This window comes from Kogia breviceps, chromosome 1, assembly GCF_026419965.1.
Source record: "Kogia breviceps isolate mKogBre1 chromosome 1, mKogBre1 haplotype 1, whole genome shotgun sequence".
NCBI lineage: Eukaryota > Metazoa > Chordata > Mammalia > Artiodactyla > Physeteridae > Kogia > Kogia breviceps.
The window spans coordinates 48,816,259-48,834,348 of NC_081310.1; the positions used below are offsets into that span (position 1 = coordinate 48,816,259).

The following is an 18,090-nucleotide window of genomic DNA, read 5'->3' on the forward strand; positions in this document are numbered from 1 at the left end:
GCTTTAGGTTGATAATTGCACATTCCAGAGCAATTTTAAAGCATGTGGTAACTTAAAAAATCACTTAGCATAAACGAAAAAGCATAGGCTATTCTAAATAAATAAATAATCAAAGGAAGAACATTATAGTACAGGTATATCAGAAAATACATTTAAAAGATTCATAAGGCCTTATTAGCATTAATTTTTTTTTTTAGGGTTCATGTTAAGAGCAAAACTGTATTTGGTTACTTGTCATCCTTATTTGACTGATCAAGAAACTAAAGACTATAATGACATACCTAAAATGGATTTTTAAAAAACATTTGAGTACTTACTACGTGCCATGTGCTGTTCTAAATCCTTTACATGAAATGATGCATTTAATTTTCATAGTGTATCAGTGGTGGATGCCGAGGCAGTCTAAATTTCTAGAACTAGATAATAAAATATAAAATAAAACCAAATTGTTTAAATTGTGTTAAAGCTACAAAATAGTGATTTCTCAGCACAAATGATTATGAGACATTTAAGCTATTTGCCTTTAGTAATTCATTCTTAATCAGTTAGTTTAGCTTAAGGTACTTCTCAGGCACTATTTTGCTGTATTAATACAAATTTCAGTGGATGAAAACAAATTATACAATTTTAAGAGTTTAGAAGCTAAATATAATTTAAATTTTAACATAATTATTTAATCTTATTCATATTAACTCTCAACACCCTAAAAAAAGTCACTGTTATTTAACAATAACATAGCAAACATTTTAAACAGCAAAATCAGGAAAAAAGAGCTTAATTCACCACCTAAAATTCTTACAGAGTTAATTTGGGAATAAAACCCAGAATATCTTATTTTTTTTCCACTGAATAACCATATTATCTTTCTTCTAAATAGACTCAGTCTCAAGGGACAAATTATTCACTGTATCTTATATGTCTACCTTAACTGGGGAGTTCAAAGCATATAAATGACTTTTTGTAGATTAGTTTTTATTGCAAACACTTAAGTGTTTTCTTCAGAGCTGCTCTTCTCCTTTTTCTGCCAAATTTTTGTTTAATTATATAATTAAAATGAATTTTGGGAAGCCCCTCCATTTTAAACTTATTTTTAACTGAAATATTTATGAAATAAAAACAAGTTTAACTTAAAAAATCATATATTTTTAAGGGAACATTGAAGGGGGTCTACCTGTTGAGGTGTAACTATTAATAGTTCAAAGAAATTATATTATCTAGGTTGATTCTATTGCAAGTTGACTCACCTAAACAGGGAAGTTGGCATGTTTGCCTAGCAACAGCCGCTAAAACCTTCTGTTGTGGAAGGTTCCCTAGGAGTGAGAAGGGAGGAGGAGGAAAAATTGGAGGAACAGATTAATCTGTTTTTTTCCCAGCAGGGGACTGAGGCCTGGCTGAGGGATAGCCTTTAGATTAGCACACACTAACCTAATCCCTCCATGGTAGCTAGAAATTTGCTCTTTGTAGGACTGGGGTTACTATTTAGTGGGTTGAAGTGATGGTTACAGATTTAGCCCACTTCAAAGAGAGTAAATTCCAATCAGCAGAAAGACATCAATAGGTCTTCTAAAAGAAGCTGAAATCTGAATAGCAGGGTGATGTTAGCAACTAAAAAGAACTCTTCCCTGCTTAGAGTTTAGGAAGGTGTGTGATATAGTATTTACAAATAATATAAGAACACTAGCTGTTACAGTAATTGAATTTATCACCTTAAAAGCAGAAGCTTCTCTAAATATAGTGCTTCTCTTGGTATTGCAGATGTAGGCAATGAAGAGAGGACAGGGAAGCAAAATCTCTGCTCACTTGGCCAGACCTGAAGCAAAAAAAAAAGCGGGGGGAGGGTGATAATGCACAAGAGTATTCACTGGGTGCTTACTTTAGGACCATCTCTCTCCTCTATTCTAGACGATTTATTTTGAAATTAGGACTGTATGGCATGAAAAGAATTCCATTTCTCTCCTTTCTTAAAAGCAAGGGTTTGGCTAAACCGAATTATCTTGATGGGGACTCCCATTTTACCCAAAATGAAAATGGCTGCTTTTCCATAATGGATAAGAAACTTCCAATAATCATAAGGTTAGCTTTAGATCCAATAGCTCTTCTAAGGGCCGAATCTTTTTCTGTCCTGCCCCAGACAGCTCTTAAATGGTCACATAGGCCTGGAGAGACATTTTGGGGCAGTGAGTGTCCAGGCCTTTGGGCTGTTTACCCCTGCTGGGAGGCTGAACTCTTTGGGGGACTCTGTGAGGGAAATGACTAGGGCAAAGCTGGTGTGATCAAGAACCAGGATAAAACGGGATAAGAACAAATTCTTCTGGGGTGGAGGAGGAGAGATGTTAAAAAGAAACAAGAGCAATGGGACGAGGCTAAGAGAAAGCCAAGGGGGAGAGGTAAGCGCGGGATTGGACGGAAACGTCAGAAATTTTCCAATTCACCATCTGGCCACTTGCCCGCTGGGCGCCGCGGCGCTGGTGGACCAGTTCTTCTGCTCAGGGGGTGGTGCGCTCCGGGTCCAGGCGGTAAGCGACACCACCCTCCTTCCCGGGCATTGGTGGCCGGTGACTCAGAGCTTTGCTCCCGCGCTCGCCCCGCCCGTCTTCTTGCCCCGCCCCCGGAAGGAGGGGCCTCACTCTGGTCTCCGCCCCAGTCTCTGGGGCGGGACGGAGCCTGAGGAAGAGGAAGGGGACGAGGACAACGAGTGACGGGGCGGAGGAGGAGGAGGAGGGAGAGGAGGCACACCAACAAGATGGCCCCTGCTGCCGGAGCAGCCTCAGCAGCAGGTGGGAGGCCGGAGGCGGCGCTGGCGGTGGCAGCGGCGGCCGTGGTCCGGCGGCCTGGGACAGAGTCAGAGTCGACGGTGGCATTGGCGGCGGCGGTGGCTGCCGCGGCGGTGGCGACAGCCGCGGGGACTCGGAGCTGAGAGGAGCTGCTGCTCGGACCAGCGCGGTGAGCGAGCGGCAGGCGGCGGCGGCAGCGGCAGCGGCAGCGGCGTGGGGAGCCGGGCGGCTGCGGCCCGGCCTCCGTCGGGAACAATAGGCAGCCGCGGCGGGGCAGGGGCTGTCCTCGGCCGCCCTTGGCTCCTCGGCCGTAGCGTCCGCCCGCCCGGCCTCAGGCCCCGCCGGCGGCTGAGGGGCTTGTCAGTGCCCGGCGTCCTTTAGGCCTCGGGCCTCCGCGTGCCGCCTGGAGGGCCTGCCGGGGTGGGTAGGCCGTGGGGAGGTGCAGACGCCGCCCTGGTCGAGGGGAGGGCGAGGGAGGCTTCGGGCAGAGGGAGCGGGCTACAGGGCTGCCCAGCCCCTCTGTTCGTCCGAGGGCCTTGGCGGGAGCAGAGTGCGCTCGGGAAATGCTTTTTGGACCCCCAGTCTGTGGGGGTGGGGAAGTGAGGGCGTCTGTATACAGGCGCCGCCTGCCCCTCAAGGCTGCTCTCTCCCCCTCCCCCTTAAGCACTCCCGTTCCTCGGCTCAAGTGGGTTTTACGATGTCTGTTTCCCTGGAGTTACTGCAGATCGATCCGGATAGTCTTTTTTTCTTCCTGGTGGCGCTAGGGAGGTTGTGTTTGCAGGTGTTTTTCAAAAAAATTTAAGTGCAGCAACACCAACAATTCTGCCTGGTAAAATGTGATTATCAAGGGATGGAGAGAGAGGGCTGAAGGATGTTCCTCTTTAAACATTTCTAGGCATCAGTTCTCTCTAAACATCAGTTTTGCCCACGTCCCGGTGAGAGTGGAACTAGGGCTCTTTTGGAACAGTAGATAATGTAACTCTTGACATCCCAGAATAGTCCCTGAAACTGGAAACAAAGCCGCTTGCTGGCAACGCGAAGGCAAATTGTAATGTTTGAATAGAACTTTTTTCTTAAAAGGAACCGTTGTGAATTATTAATGTGCCGCATAAGAAACAAGGTTAACTAGCATAAAATGGACCTAATGAAGCATTTTTTCAGAAGACAGAAGGGCTTCGTCTCCAGGCTAGAACTTCTTGTCTTTTTTTTATAATTTTCAGAAACTAGGAACAACTGTTCTGTATTGAATGTTTAGGCTGAAAAAGAGACAGCTCCTCATTATAGTTGCCCTGCATAGTGATTTCTGAAACTTCAACATTTAACTACTCTTTCTCCTAAACTTAATTTCTCAAGACATCTACCATGTACCTTTCCAAGTGAAGGGGAAAATTATCCAAGTTATTTCTGTGTCAGTTTCTATACGTATGGAAAATTTATATTAAAATTGTTTGGATGTCTCCAAAAGACTGCTTTCCACTATTTAATACTAAATTGCGTGGTCCATCTAGTTTGTGTTCTTAAAAGGACCTGTGCTGGGCAGAGAAAATGCCAGTTAATATCTTTCACCCATTTTTAAGGTGAATTTCTAATTAGAATTGTCCGTATCTGTTGTAATTCAGAGCATTTTAAGGTTATATGAAGTTTAATGAGAGGCCCTGGGCCTTGGTTCTTCCACAAGAGTTGACAGTAAGTAGACTAGAAATTGAATAAACGTGGAGGTTGGACTGTTTTATTGTTGCTTAGGATTGAAGTATAATGGATGAATATGAATGCCTTTCATTTTAAGCCTAGTATAAATAATGTGGATGTTTTGACTTTTTAGGTAGTGGGGAAAGAACAACTTTCACATGGCTTCTGCTGATGTGAATTTTTCTGGGAATAAATTTCAAAAGGGACTTTTTTTTAAAGTGTTCAAAGTCATGATTTAATCAGGCAATCAGTTTTTTTTGCTGAATTTTGTTAGTTGGTAGAGAATGCAAGTAAACTATCTCATAATGATACTTAAATTTATCTGTGACTCTAAACCTATTAGAACAATTGTAATCAGGTATGAATTTGTGAATTGTAAGTGGTCAGCGTGCTTTGTTGTGAAAACAAATCTTATGTTGTGTCAATGACTAATTTGCCTCATTTTTCTAAAAACAAAGATTTTTAAGTGTTTGAAATTAGATGCTGACCCAGCAGTCATTGAGTCTGGGTCCCAATTTATGCTTGATATTGAATTCTGTTTTTATTTGTGTCAGGCTGTTTTAAGATGTGATCCCTCAATTGTTATGTCTTCAATATCAGTGTTTATTCCGATTATGTCAGTTCAGATTTTCTCAAGGAATATTTAAGAATTTCCTTCCAAGAAGTTTTGGGACCACAGCTTAAAAATTAGATTTGTAATTTCTCGGTAATATTAAAAGTTAATATATGTTTGTTTCGTTTGGAGAAATTTGAAAGGGTTTTTTGTACATAAAAAATTTAAAATAACAATTTTTCAAAGCACATTTGTTAAATGAGTAAAAATATTCTCATTTATTCCTCCTAATTAGTCTGTAATATAGGAAGAATCTGAGGCTTAGGAGAAGCTAAGTAGCTATAACTAGTAAAAAGGCCTCTTAATTAATAGGTTAAAAAGCTTACTCAAACCGAAGTCTTGTGACACAAATTAGATGCTTTACTATTGCTACTGCTGCCATATGTCCCAAGGTTGAAGTTTGAAGCATCTCCTGTGTTGACGGATTCCTTTTTTTTTTAAAACCATGAACTGTGTTTTGTAATACTGTGCTTGCCTTTAGCTCTAATATCTTTTCTATTATCATTATTTGTACACTGCCAAATTATTCACTTATAAGTTTGAGAACGTATTTACTCGTGTGAATTACAAAAGAAGCACTTATATTTGCTTTTAGCAGATCTGAATGCCATAAATATAGAAACTCATACCGTTTACATAGGACAGATTTGTGGTATTGCTGTAATTGTTTCTTGGCTTTAATTTGTTATATAAGCAGTTAACTAAGTTGTACCTTTGAAATAAATATTTATGAAAGTTTTATTTATTTTATTTTATTTTTAATTTTTAAAATAAATTTATTTATTTATTTTTGGCTGCGTTGGGTCTTCATTGCTGCGCACAGGCTTTCTCTAGTTGTGGCGAGCGGGGGCTACTCTTTGTTGCGGTGCATGGGCTTCTCATTGCGATGGCTTCTCTTGTTGTGGAGCATGGGCTCCAGTAGTTGTGGCATGCGGACTCAGTAGTTGTGGCACGCGGGCTCAGTAGTTGTGGCTCGCAAGCTCTAGAGCGCAGGCTCAGTAGTTGTGGTGCATGGGCTTAGTTGCTCCGCGGCATGTGGGATCTTCCTGGACCAGTGCTCTAACCCACGTCCTCTACATTGGCAAGCAGAGTTTTAACCACTGTGCCACGGGAAGTCCCTTAGGGAAGTTTTAAAATGACTTTAGTAACATTCGGTAGTGTTAAAGTCAGGTCAGCTAACATTTGGAATTCTTCATTTATAATTTTTTAAAGCCATAGACCATTTAGAAATATGCAGTATTTTTTATCTCCAGATATTAGAGCTTGAAATGGAGTTTGGTGGGGTCTAATCAGTCCACTCTTACATATATCTTGCCAATGGTTGGCACCCTGTAAAGTGAAGAATAAACTGATAAGTGATCCTTGTTTGGTGGACATTTCAGAGCAGGATGTTCCTTGGCAGGGTATATTGACCTGGTTTAACTTTGGCTATGTCCGTGCTCAGGAGTTGAGGTATTCTTTGGGATTGGATTCAAGTGGATTTAAATTCTCAGATTGACCTGCATCAGAACAGTCACAGATTTCAAAATCAGCCTGTTCGTTAGGCTCTTCTTTAAGATTGCCTTCTTTTTTGTTTAATCCTGGAGTCTAGACTGGATTTGGACTAGCCTTGGAGGTTATAGCATAATATTAATTTTGTCAGCTATTTATAAAAGGAATTTTTCTTACTCCAAATTTTCTTAATGTTGATTCTATACATTTTCTCTTTTTAAAAATATTTATTTATTTTTATTTGGTTGCGCCAGGTCTTAGTTGTGGCATGAGAACTCTCAGTTGCGACATGCGTGTGGGATCTAGTTCCGTGAGCAGGGATCGAACCCCGGCCCCCTGCATTGGGAGCATGGAGTCTTAACCACTGCACCACCAGGGAAGTCCTGATTCTATACATTTTCAAGTGTGAAGTTTAATCTGAAGTGATGTTGCACTACATTCCCAAGGCAGTTAGCTTTAGCATATTTATTTATATCCGTTAGTGGTCAGATTTGTGTCTGTTTACTTCTTATATTCTTATTTACTCTTTATGTAATGTTAGACATTTCTTATCAGTTCACAATATTTTCCTGATTGAGGTTTGATGAAATAATTCTAGTAAAAAAATTTGAGTTCATCTGACATGCACAGTTGAACTGACTCAAATTATGTTCTGCCCTAGAGGAATAAATGTTATAAGGTTCATTTATATTTATTTGAGATTATTTATAAATGTATGTTTGACATTTGTCAAGCGTTTTAGCACTGATATCAGTACACACCCATTACTGTGCATATAAGGTAATAATTTAGTTTGTAATGCGTTTTTTTCTAAATATCTCCAAGATCTAAATAGCATTTGAATGTGGTAGCAATGTTTTTGAAGAAGAGTTCTACAGTGGTCTATATATCTTAACATAAATTTTTTTAAATGGAGGTTTAAATCGCATAACATAAAATTAACCATTTTAAAGTAAACAGTTCAGTGGCAGTACATTCACAATGTTGTGCAACTGCTACCTTTATCTAGTTCCAAAACATTTTATCACCCCAAAAGGAAACTCTTGTGCCCATTGAGCAGTTACTCCCCATACCCCTCTCCCCCAGTCCCTGACAACCACCATTCTACTTTGTCTTTATGAATATTACATAAAATGATTTTGAGCCAAGATTGAGCAAGAGTGCTATGTATAATTTAAATTGCAGGAAAAAACTTTGGGATATGATTGTTAGGAATAAAAAACCACCTCATTCTTTACATTCTTCTCTAAGTACAGTAGGCATGCTGCCAGGGATTCTTTATGGAAGAAAAGTTGGAAGTCACAGCAGTTTGAACTTTTCATCTTGATCACTCCAAAGAAGTTGTTCTTAAGCTCTCAGACTCATTAGTATTTCCTCGTTGAGTTGTGAGAATTAACTAAGTTTTAATGTTCTATACAAATGTGAGCAATGAATAGTCTTTTATCTACAGCTTGTTTGGCTTTTGTTTTTTCTTAATATGTAGAAGAAACTTGGAATATTAATAGACAAGGACTTATATGAAGTTATATTAGAAAATGATTGTTATATTGAAACTCTTTAATCTGTATGAATCTATATTACTTTTTTAAAAAAATTTTATTTATTTTTGGCTCCGTCGGGTCTTAGTTGCGGCATGCAGGAATCTTTTGTTGTGGCACACGGGCTTCTCTCTAGCTACGGCACATGGGTTTCTCTCTAGCTGTGGTACGCGGGCTCCAGAGCACACAGGCTCAGTAGTCGTGGCACATGGGCTCCAGAGTGCATGGGCTCTCTAGTTGTGGCGCATGGGCTCTAGAGCACGTGGGCTCTGTAGTTGCAGCGTGTGCCGTTAGTTGCCCCTTGTCACGTGGGATCTTAGTTCCCTGACCAGAGATCAAACCTGCATCCCCTGCATTGGAAGGCAGATTCTTAACCACTGGACCACCAGGAGAGTCCCCTAACTTTATTACTTTTGTTCAGCGAATCTTTGAGACTGTTTAGAATTATGATTTGCCTTACACTCTGCTTGTTGAATAAATCTTTGAAATCTTTGTCTTGGCTCTATACCTGACTCCCTCCAAAAACATAGACACTGTTACAGAAGCAATTGGTTTGTAGCTTTTTAAAATTGTTTGTTTGATTGAGGGAGAAAATAAACAGGCTTTACTTCTTTCATCTTTGACTTAAATCCAAAATTAGGTACTTCCCCTAATTAAATTTAAATCTTAACATTTATGGTGAGAAGTGAAATACAGATTCTGTGTTACTATTAAAGATTTGTAATGGTTTACAAATACAGAAGCTCTAAGTAGGAAAGAAGAATTTAAATTTTGATACTAATTTCCCCCCTTTTAGGAAAATTTTAGCTATTAAATTTAGTTATAAGAACAACTTAAAAAGTGATGAAAAGAATTAAAACAAACACTTAGAACTCAATGCAGTAAAATTCCTGCTTTTCTTTAATAGTGACTTTTTTCAGGAAATATCAACTCTGTAAATATTAATATTTCTGTTTATATACATCTGATTAATCTTTAATAGTAACATTTATTAGAAAGCTAGTGTACTAAATTAATAAACTTAATCATAAAATAACATCTTTAAATGAGGTTTAGAGATCTATGCTTGAAAATATGGTTTAGTGGAACATATGTGAATGAAACAGGATCATTATATTCTTAGCTTTATTATAGAACATTATATCATCTAACCTGATCCCAGTTTAGAATAAGAAGTAGACAAAAAGACCTTTATCACAAAGTTAATGAACTAAATCATCTACACTAAGGCACTGGCTTAGAACCTCTCTTGCTCTGTATATAATTCTGAGAAGTTTGATATTTTCACAGCAGAGTTTAATCTGCTGTTTTCTGATTTCACAGCAGATTAAAACATGTAAATTAGATGTGGAAGTAAAGGTACTCTAGGTAATATGGACAGCAAGAAGGGTAATGAGGTAAAAATCACATTAGCATGGGACAGTTTAATACAGGGACACTTTTTTAGACTGAGCATATCATTAATTAATTATTGTATTCTGCTATATAACCTGTTGTTCCTGATGATTGATTTTGGGAATCATAAAACTATATACAGTATATATTAGAACATACACTTTGGAGTCAGATGTATCTAAGTTCCCATCATTTACCCCATAAGCTTTATGATTTTTCATCTCTAAAAACAGAAATGTTAATATCTTCTTTGAAAGGATTGTTTTACAATTTAAATGAGTTAGCATATATCTATAGTATAGTACCCATTCAATAAATGTTGTTTTCTTCCTTAAATTTTAACAAAAATCACTTTAGAAAGATATTCATCTAGAATATTTGAGAATTTCCTGCTGTCAAATGTTAGTATTCAAGATACAATTAAACTTTGTGTATTTATGGAGTTGGTGGTCAGAAATGAAATACCATTCTTATTTTCTTTCCACATCAGTCTTTCATTAATATGGACCTGTGCTGTTTAATATCAGCCACTAGCTACATCTGACTACTTAAATTTAAAATTTTTAATGGACTCTTTTTTAGAGCAGTTTTAGGTTTATAGAAAAATTGCACTGAAGGTATAATTTCCATATATACCTTCCCCCACAGTTATTTCTGTTAACATCTTACATTTGTTATAATTGATAAACCAATATTGACAAACTATTAACTAAAGTCCATAGTTTACATTTCACTCTTTGTGTTGTACAGTTCTATGCGTGAGATTGTCTTCTTTCACTTAGCAACGTACATTTAAGGTTCTTCCATGTCTCTCTGTGACTTGATAGCTCATTTCTTTTCATTGCTAAATAGTACTCCATTGTATGGATAAATTTAAGTTTTAATTAATTAAAATTAAAATTTTAAATTTAGTTCCTCAGTTGCACCAGCCACATTTCAGGGGCTCAATAGCCACATGTGGCTAATGGCTACCATATTGGAAAATGCAGATATAGCACATTTCCATCATCTCAGGAAGTTCTATTGAAGAATGCTGATATAAACCAAAGTCCGGTTCTCCATTTATATTCACTCTCACAGAGAACATACCACTTGCATGGCCTCAATTTATCCTAAGCCTACCTTTTCACTGTTTTTGCTTGTGCTGCCAGCAATCCTAAACTTGACATAATTTAAAATCCTTTACTCCCCCCAAAGAATCAGCCTTTCCAGATGCTGTCCATTATAATACGGTTTCTTATCAGAGCATCATCTTTTACTCCACTCTTCTTGTCCCTAAAATCTGGAGTCATCTTTTTCTTTCTTATTTTTTCTCTAAACCTTTTGAATATTTATCAAAGCTAAACAGGTCTCAGAGCTAATAACTGGCAGAGTTGAGATTAGAATCTAGAACTCCTTTTTCTAGTTCTCTCTTAGGATCTCCACTAGTTGGGGTTACTTTTACAATTAATTTTTTGTGTGTGTCTGTTGTAGTTGTTGTTGTTTTGTGGTACGCGGGCCTCTCACTGTTGTGGCCTCTCCCGTTGCTGAGCGCAGGCTCCGGACGCTCAGGCTCAGCAGCCATGGCTCATGGGCCTACCCGCTCTGCGGCATGTGAGATCTTCCCGGACTGGGACACGAACCCGTGTTCCCTGGATCGGCAGGCGGACTCTAAACCACTGTGCCACCAGGGAAGCCCTACAATTTTAAAGTTGCGGTCAGTTTTGAAGAGATTATTGGGGACTGTTTGATTATGCACTATGTAATTTAAAATATTATAAATCAAAACTATAGAGGCTATAACTATAGATTTAATAAATACTAATGTACTTATTCTTTAAAAAATTAGAACTTGAGGGCTTCCCTGGTGGCGCAGTGGTTGAGAATCCGCCTGCCGATGCAGGGGACACGGGTTCGTGCCCCGGTCCGGGAAGATCCCACATGCCGCCGAGCGGCTGGGCCCGTGAGCCATGGCCGCTGAGCCTGTGCGTCCGGAGCCTGTGCTCCGCAATGGGAGAGGCCACAACAGTGAGAGGCCCACGTACCACAAAAAAAAAAAAAAGAAAAAAATTAGAACTTGAAATGAAGAAGTTTATCTTATTTCTTATCTTAAATAAGAAATTTATCTTATTTCTCTATAATTCAGTTATTATGGAAAAATAGTTTTTCTTCTGTGTGTGACCCACTTTACATAATAATAATTAATTACCTGTACTAATATGAAATGCCTGGTAAGGGTGAATAGAATTTAACTGAACATTGTTGCCATCCAAAATTCTTTATTGGTACTGATTTACATTTGTATTCTATTCAGATACTTGGTAAAATCCAATTTGGTTACCACATGACCTTGTACCTTCTTAAACATTCTTTAAATTATCATGTTAAAGTTTCCAGAGCTCTTTTGCCTTTCTTTTGGGGTAAGGTTTACCTCAACTTTTGCTGAAAATAGCTATATGGTGTAAGGTCTTGATTTGTTCTTCTCTGTATACTGGTTATGCTTGCTCACAAGTTCATTTTTGTGGAGACATTCTGTTAAAGAGTAGTAGTCTTCCATGTTTAAGTACTGTATTTAAAAAACAAAAAAAAAAAGCCTGAATTTTAAACTTCATTTTGAAATGGCTTTCCCTATAATTACTGCTCTTAAAACCCATGTTTTATATGTCAGCTTTTACATTAATTACTGTTTTGATTAAACTGTCACTCTTTGCTCAAATCTGACCTCTCTTTAAATTTATTAAAAACTTTTTTAAAACATAAGACTCTCCATATATTTAGAAAAGTTGAGTTATGAGTTATCTGAGTCAATTTTTTCAGAAATGTCTTTGTATTATGTAGGTTTGCCGTTGACAAAATCTTCTCATAAGGGCACAAAAGTTCCTTCCAATATATTCTCTTTCTACTGCATTAGAAAAAATGAGGGCAGGAGAGAGAGGGTTTTTTGAAATAAAAAAATCCTTAGAATAGAAAACGTAATATTTAAATCTCTTTAAAAGCATGTAAGAGTAACTTAGAATATCACAAAGCTTAGAACAGATAATGTCATGAAAGCATCTTTGAATATTGAAGTTGTGGTACCTATTCCCATAGTGATTGACATGCATTATTTAATTCATTGTTCTCAGAGTGTTAAAACTTTAAGCGTCTTAAGTGTATCATGACAAAATGGTGAGGGGCAGAGGGGAAAGAATGGGCGGGGAGCAAAATCTTGTCCATAGAATCTCCTTTTTTTTTGCGTTACGCGGGCCTCTCACTGTTGCGGCCTCTCCCGTTGCTGGGCACAGGCTCTGGACGCGCAGGCTCAGCGGCCATGGCTCACGGGCCCAGCCACTCCACGGCATGCGGGATCCTCCTGGACCGGGAAACGAACCCGCGTCCCCTGCATCGGCAGGCAGACTCTCAACCACTGCGCCACCAGGGAAGCCCGAATCTCCATTTTTGAGAGAGATTTCAGGTTCACTTGTTGATTTTTTTTTTTTTTTTTTTTTTTTAGTATTCTTTTTTGTTTTTAAAAGACTTGGTTGGTTGGTTGGTTTTAGAGCAGTCTTAGGTTCACAGTAAAATTGAGAAGAAGGTACAAAGATTTCCTGCATACTCAGCTGCCTCCACACATGCATAGCCACCCTTATTATCAACATCCACTGCCAGAGTGGTACATTAATTACAATTGATGAACTTACATTGATGCTTAAAGTCCATATATTAGGATTCACTCTCGGTGTTATACATTCTGTGGATTTGCACAAATGTATAAGGTATCCATTATGATAGTATCATACAGAATATTTTCATTGGTTTAAAAATCGTCTTTGCTCTGCATATTCATCCTTCCTCACCCCAGCTTCTAGCATCCACTGATCTTTTTATTGTCTCCATAGTTTTGCCTTTTCCAAAGTGTCCTATATTTGGAATCATACAATATGCATTTAAGTTTCTTCCATGTCTTTTCGTGACTTGATAGCTCATTTCTTTTTTAGTACTGAATAATATTCCATTGTCTGGTTGTACCACAGTTGTACCACTGGTGGACATCTTGGTTGCTTGCTTCCAAGTTTTACAATTATGGATAAAGCAGCTATAAATATCCATGTGCAGGTTTTTGTGTAGATACAAGTTTTCAGCTCCTTTGAATAAATATCAAGGAGAGTGATTGCTGGATCGTATGGTAAGAGTATGTTTAGTTTTGTAAGACAATTCCAAACTGTTTTTCAAAGTGGTTGCTCGATTTTGCATTCCTATCTGCAATGAATGAGAGTTCCTGTTGGCGCCACATCTTGGTCAACATTTGGTGTTGTCCATGTTCCAAATTTTGGTCATTCTAATAGTGTGTAGTGGTATCACATTGTTTTAATTTGCATGTCCCTGATAACATATGATGTGGAGCACCTTTTTATATGTTTAAGTGGAATATGTAATATTGTATAGTTGGACTCAGGCAATATGTAGCCTTTTCAGATTAGTTTCTTTATCCTTATCTTTTTAATCTGTCACTTAACTTTTAGCTTTACCTAGCTTATAGGTAGTTTTAAGAATGTGGTTAATTTTGGAGGCATACTATCTTCTAAAGATTAAGTACCAGCATTAAAAAAATTGAACTCATCTTGTGATGATAAATTCAGCTCTCTTACCTTTTATGTGAATTGTCCAACACTATCTTTAGAAATATGAAACTTGCCACAATCAAGTAGTGATATTTTTCAGTCATTTAACAATTGTTGAGCAAATATATGCCGTACGACAGCGTACAACAGTATGGACTTCCTCTTATAGAAAGAGTTTAGAATGTATTGGGAACATCAGAGGGGCAACCTAATATACACTGGACTATAAAAAGGTTTCTTGAAAGAGCTTCCTGAGTTGAATGCGACTTGAAGGATGAATAGGGGTTTAACATCCCAGATTTAGGGGAATACTTGAGCCAAACAAGACCTAGAGTGAAAAAGAATATGTTGTATACAGAGAAACCTTCATACTTTTGTTGCTAGAGTATAAAACATGAGGCAGATGGTGGTGAAAAATAAAGCTGGAGAAGTAGGTGAGGGCCACATCCCAGGGATCTTGTATGGCATGTTCAAGCACTTGGGATTGATTCTGCTAAGGTACCATCTTAGAGGTTTTTTAAAATTTTGTTTATTTTTGGCTGTGTTGGGTCTTCATTGCTGCACGCGGGCTTTCTCTAGTTGTGGTGAGCATGGGCTACTCTTTGTTGCGGTGCGTAGGCTTCTCATTACGGTGGCTACTCTTGTTGCAGAGCATGGGCTCTAGGCCTGCGGGCTTCAGTAGTTGTGGCACGTGAGCTCAGTGGTTGTGGCTTGCAGGCTCGAGTGCAGCCTCAGTAGTTGTAGTGCATGGGCTTAGTTGCTCCACGGCATGTGGGATCTTCCCAGACCAGGGCTTGAACCTGTGTCCCCTGCATTGGCAGGCGGATTCTTAACCGCTGCACCACCAGGGAAGTCCCTAAGAGTTTTTGTTGATGTTGTTTGTTTGTTTTAAATTTTTATTTATTATTTTTGGCTGTGTTTGGTCTTCGTTTCTGTGCGAGGGCTTTCTCTAGTTGAGGCGAGCAGGGGCCACTCTTCATCGCGGTGCGTGGGCCTCTCACTTTCGCTGCCTCTCTTGTTGTGGAGCGCAGGCTCCAGGCGCTCAGGCTCAGTACTTGTGGCTCACGGGCCTAGTTGCTCCGCGGCATGTGGGATCTTCCCAGACCAGGGCTCGAACCTGTGTCCCCTGCATTGGCAGGTGGCTTCTCAAACACTGCGCCATCAGGGAAGCCCAATATTGTTTGTTTTTTAACTTGAGATACAAAATACCTGCACTAAAGGGCAAAAATCATAGTGGTAGATCTTGATTACTTTTTACATGTATACACTTGTGTAACAACCACCCAGATCAAGATATGCAATGTTTCTAACACCCAAGAATTCTTGCTACTCTTTCCTAGACAGTACACTCTCTCCTGCCTCCCAGCTTCTCTAAGAGTTAATTCTGACTTCTAGCACTATAGTCTATTTTGCCTTTTCTTAAATGAAATCATGCATCATGTCTTCTTTTTGCTTCCTCTATAAATTAAATCCTACAGTAGGTGCTATTTTGTATCTGGTTTTGTTCATTGTAATATCTGTGAAATGTGTCCATGTTATATGTAACAGTGGATCATTTGTTTTATTTTTATTATTGCAGTATAGTATTCCATTGTATGAACTTACCACAGTTTATCCATTTTGTTGATGGACATTTGGGTTGTTTACAGTTTATTTTTGGCTTTTTATGAATAAAGCTGTTATGAACATTACTCCATATGATTTTTGGTGGACATACTTAGTCATTCCTCTCATATAAATACCTAGCAGTGGAATTTGTGGGTCATTAGTAGACTTTGGTTTACTCCCAAGTTTTCCAAAGTGAATGTACCGATTCACACTGCTGTCAGCATTGTATGAGAATTTTGTATGCTCATATCATCTTTAATACTTGGTATTGTCAATAAAATTTTTTTCAGCCATTCTGGTAGGCATATAGTAGATTCCCATTGTCATCGTAATTTCCCTTGTGAGTAATGACATTTTATGACTCTTAAATAAGCATATTATACACTTATTGGCCATTTTGATACTCTTGCGAAAGAGGATCTTTCAAGTCTATTGTCCTTTTTAAAAAATTTTTTTAAATTTTAATTTTATTTTTGGCTGTGTTGGGTCTTTGTTGCTGCGTTCAGGCTTTCTCTAGTTGCAGCGGGTAGGGGCTACTCTTCCTTGTGGTGTGCGGGCTTCTCATCGTGGTGGCTTCTCTTGTGGAGCATGGGCTCTAGGCGTGTGGGCTTCAGTAGTTGTGGCTCATGGGTTTAGTTGCTCCATGGCATGGGGGATCTTTCCGGACCAGGGCTCAAACTCATGTCCCCTGCGTCGGCAGGTGGATTCTTAACCACTGCGCCACCAGAGAAGCCTTATTGTCCTTTTTTTTTTTTGAGTTTTTTGTCATAGAAGAAAACCATAAGCGAATGACCAGCAGCTGTGAGGAGTGTGGAGGAAGGCAAAAACAAACCTAGAGACAGATCAGATAAAAGGTTACTGTGTGATCCAGGTGAGAGAGACTGTATGCTGTATGAGAGCAGGGACTTTGTTTCATTCAGGGCTACATCTTTAGATCCTAAGACACTGTCTGGCACATGATAGGTGTTCAGTAAGTAATTTTTGAATGAATGAACACAAACTTCAATCAGGGAAGTAGAGATGGAAAGGAAGATACAGATTTAAGAGATAATAGAAAAAAATTTTTTTAATGGAGGTAGAAGAGGACGGAATCTAGTATGATTACCAGATTACTAGGTGTGTACATTGAATTTCAAGTTGTATAGTGATGTGACTAAAGAAACGAAGGCTACAGAAGGAATTACAAGTTTAAAAAAAAAGGGACAAGTTAATTACCATGTGACCTTGCACATATCACCTAAGGTTTGTGCTCACTTTCTTCAATTCTAAAATTAAGATATAATGATATGTAATATCTAATAATAGGGTCATTGTGAGGACTAAGTGAGATAATGCATGCAAAATTTAGAATAGTGCTTGGCATATAAAATATACTCAAAAAAGATTAGAGATAGAAACAAAAGAAAATCCCTGTCTTCATGGAGCTTACATTTTAGTAGTGGTGGGTCCATGCTGTAACAAAATAACTAAAATATAGCATATTGGATGGTGAGAAGTATTGTGGAGAAAAATTAATCAGGAAAGAGATGGGAAGCACAGATTGTGGTGGTAGTGTGATTAGGGTTGAGGGATCTTTTTATTTATTTATTTATTTTTTTGCGGTACGCAGGCCTCTCATTGCTGTGGCCTCTCCCATTGCAGAGCACAGGCTCCGGACGTGTAGACTCAGCGGCTATGGCTCACGGGCCTGGCTGCTCCGCGGCATGCGGGGTATTCCCGGACCAGGACACGAACCCGCGTCGCCTGCATTGGCAGGCGGGCTCTCAACCACTGTGCCACCAGGGAAGCCCTGAGGGATCAATTTTAAATAAGGTGATCAAGTAAGGCCTTCCCTAAGGGAATTCACATAGTAATATGTGTAGGGAAATGGGGAAAAGGTTCAGGGTTAGGAGAAGAGAGGGACAAATTGTTCGTAATTTAAGATAAGAAAGCAGGGCTCCCTATTTTACCAAAGAATAGAGTGAAATGATAGTAGATTTATTTGTTTATTGTGCAACCCACAGCAGTTAGGCTTGTCCCATCCTTTTATCCTCTCTTCCCTGTAATACACTACACAAACCTAAGGACGAATTTATTCCCTAAAAGATCTTCGTTACACATGTTGAAGGAAGTATTTTATGTTTAATTCTGACATAGTAGCAACAAATCCGTAGGTTCTCTAACAGTAGCTACTACTTGGGAACAGCAAAATATCTTTTTACAATTTATATAACTGTTTCAAAGCACTTGATATGTGTAAATGACATACATTTTAACTATAGTGTTTGGTCTCCCATGTAGCAATTTGTTCATTTTTTTAAGTTCAAAATGAAATATTGTCTGGGATGACAGTCCAGAAATACTTCTAAAATGGAAAATGTATCTATCCTTTTTTCTCTTTTTAAGCATTATTTTTCAAGTAT

The 18,090-nt window shown here is 38.7% G+C and overlaps 1 protein-coding gene across 3 annotated transcripts in view; it reads left to right on the forward strand.

Annotated features, from left to right (window-relative positions):
* The first annotated feature begins 2,625 nt into the window (after positions 1-2,625).
* Positions 2,626-18,090, forward strand: part of RC3H1 (ring finger and CCCH-type domains 1) — a 90,698-nt gene continuing 75,233 nt past the window's right edge. Inside the window, exon 1 of one of the 3 annotated variants that reach the window (XM_059040739.2) lies at positions 2,626-2,943. The gene's annotated coding sequence lies outside the window, so the exon portion shown is untranslated. The remainder of the gene's footprint in view (positions 2,944-18,090) is intronic. The other 2 variants (XM_059040750.2, XM_067031258.1) reach the window with 2 other exon arrangements.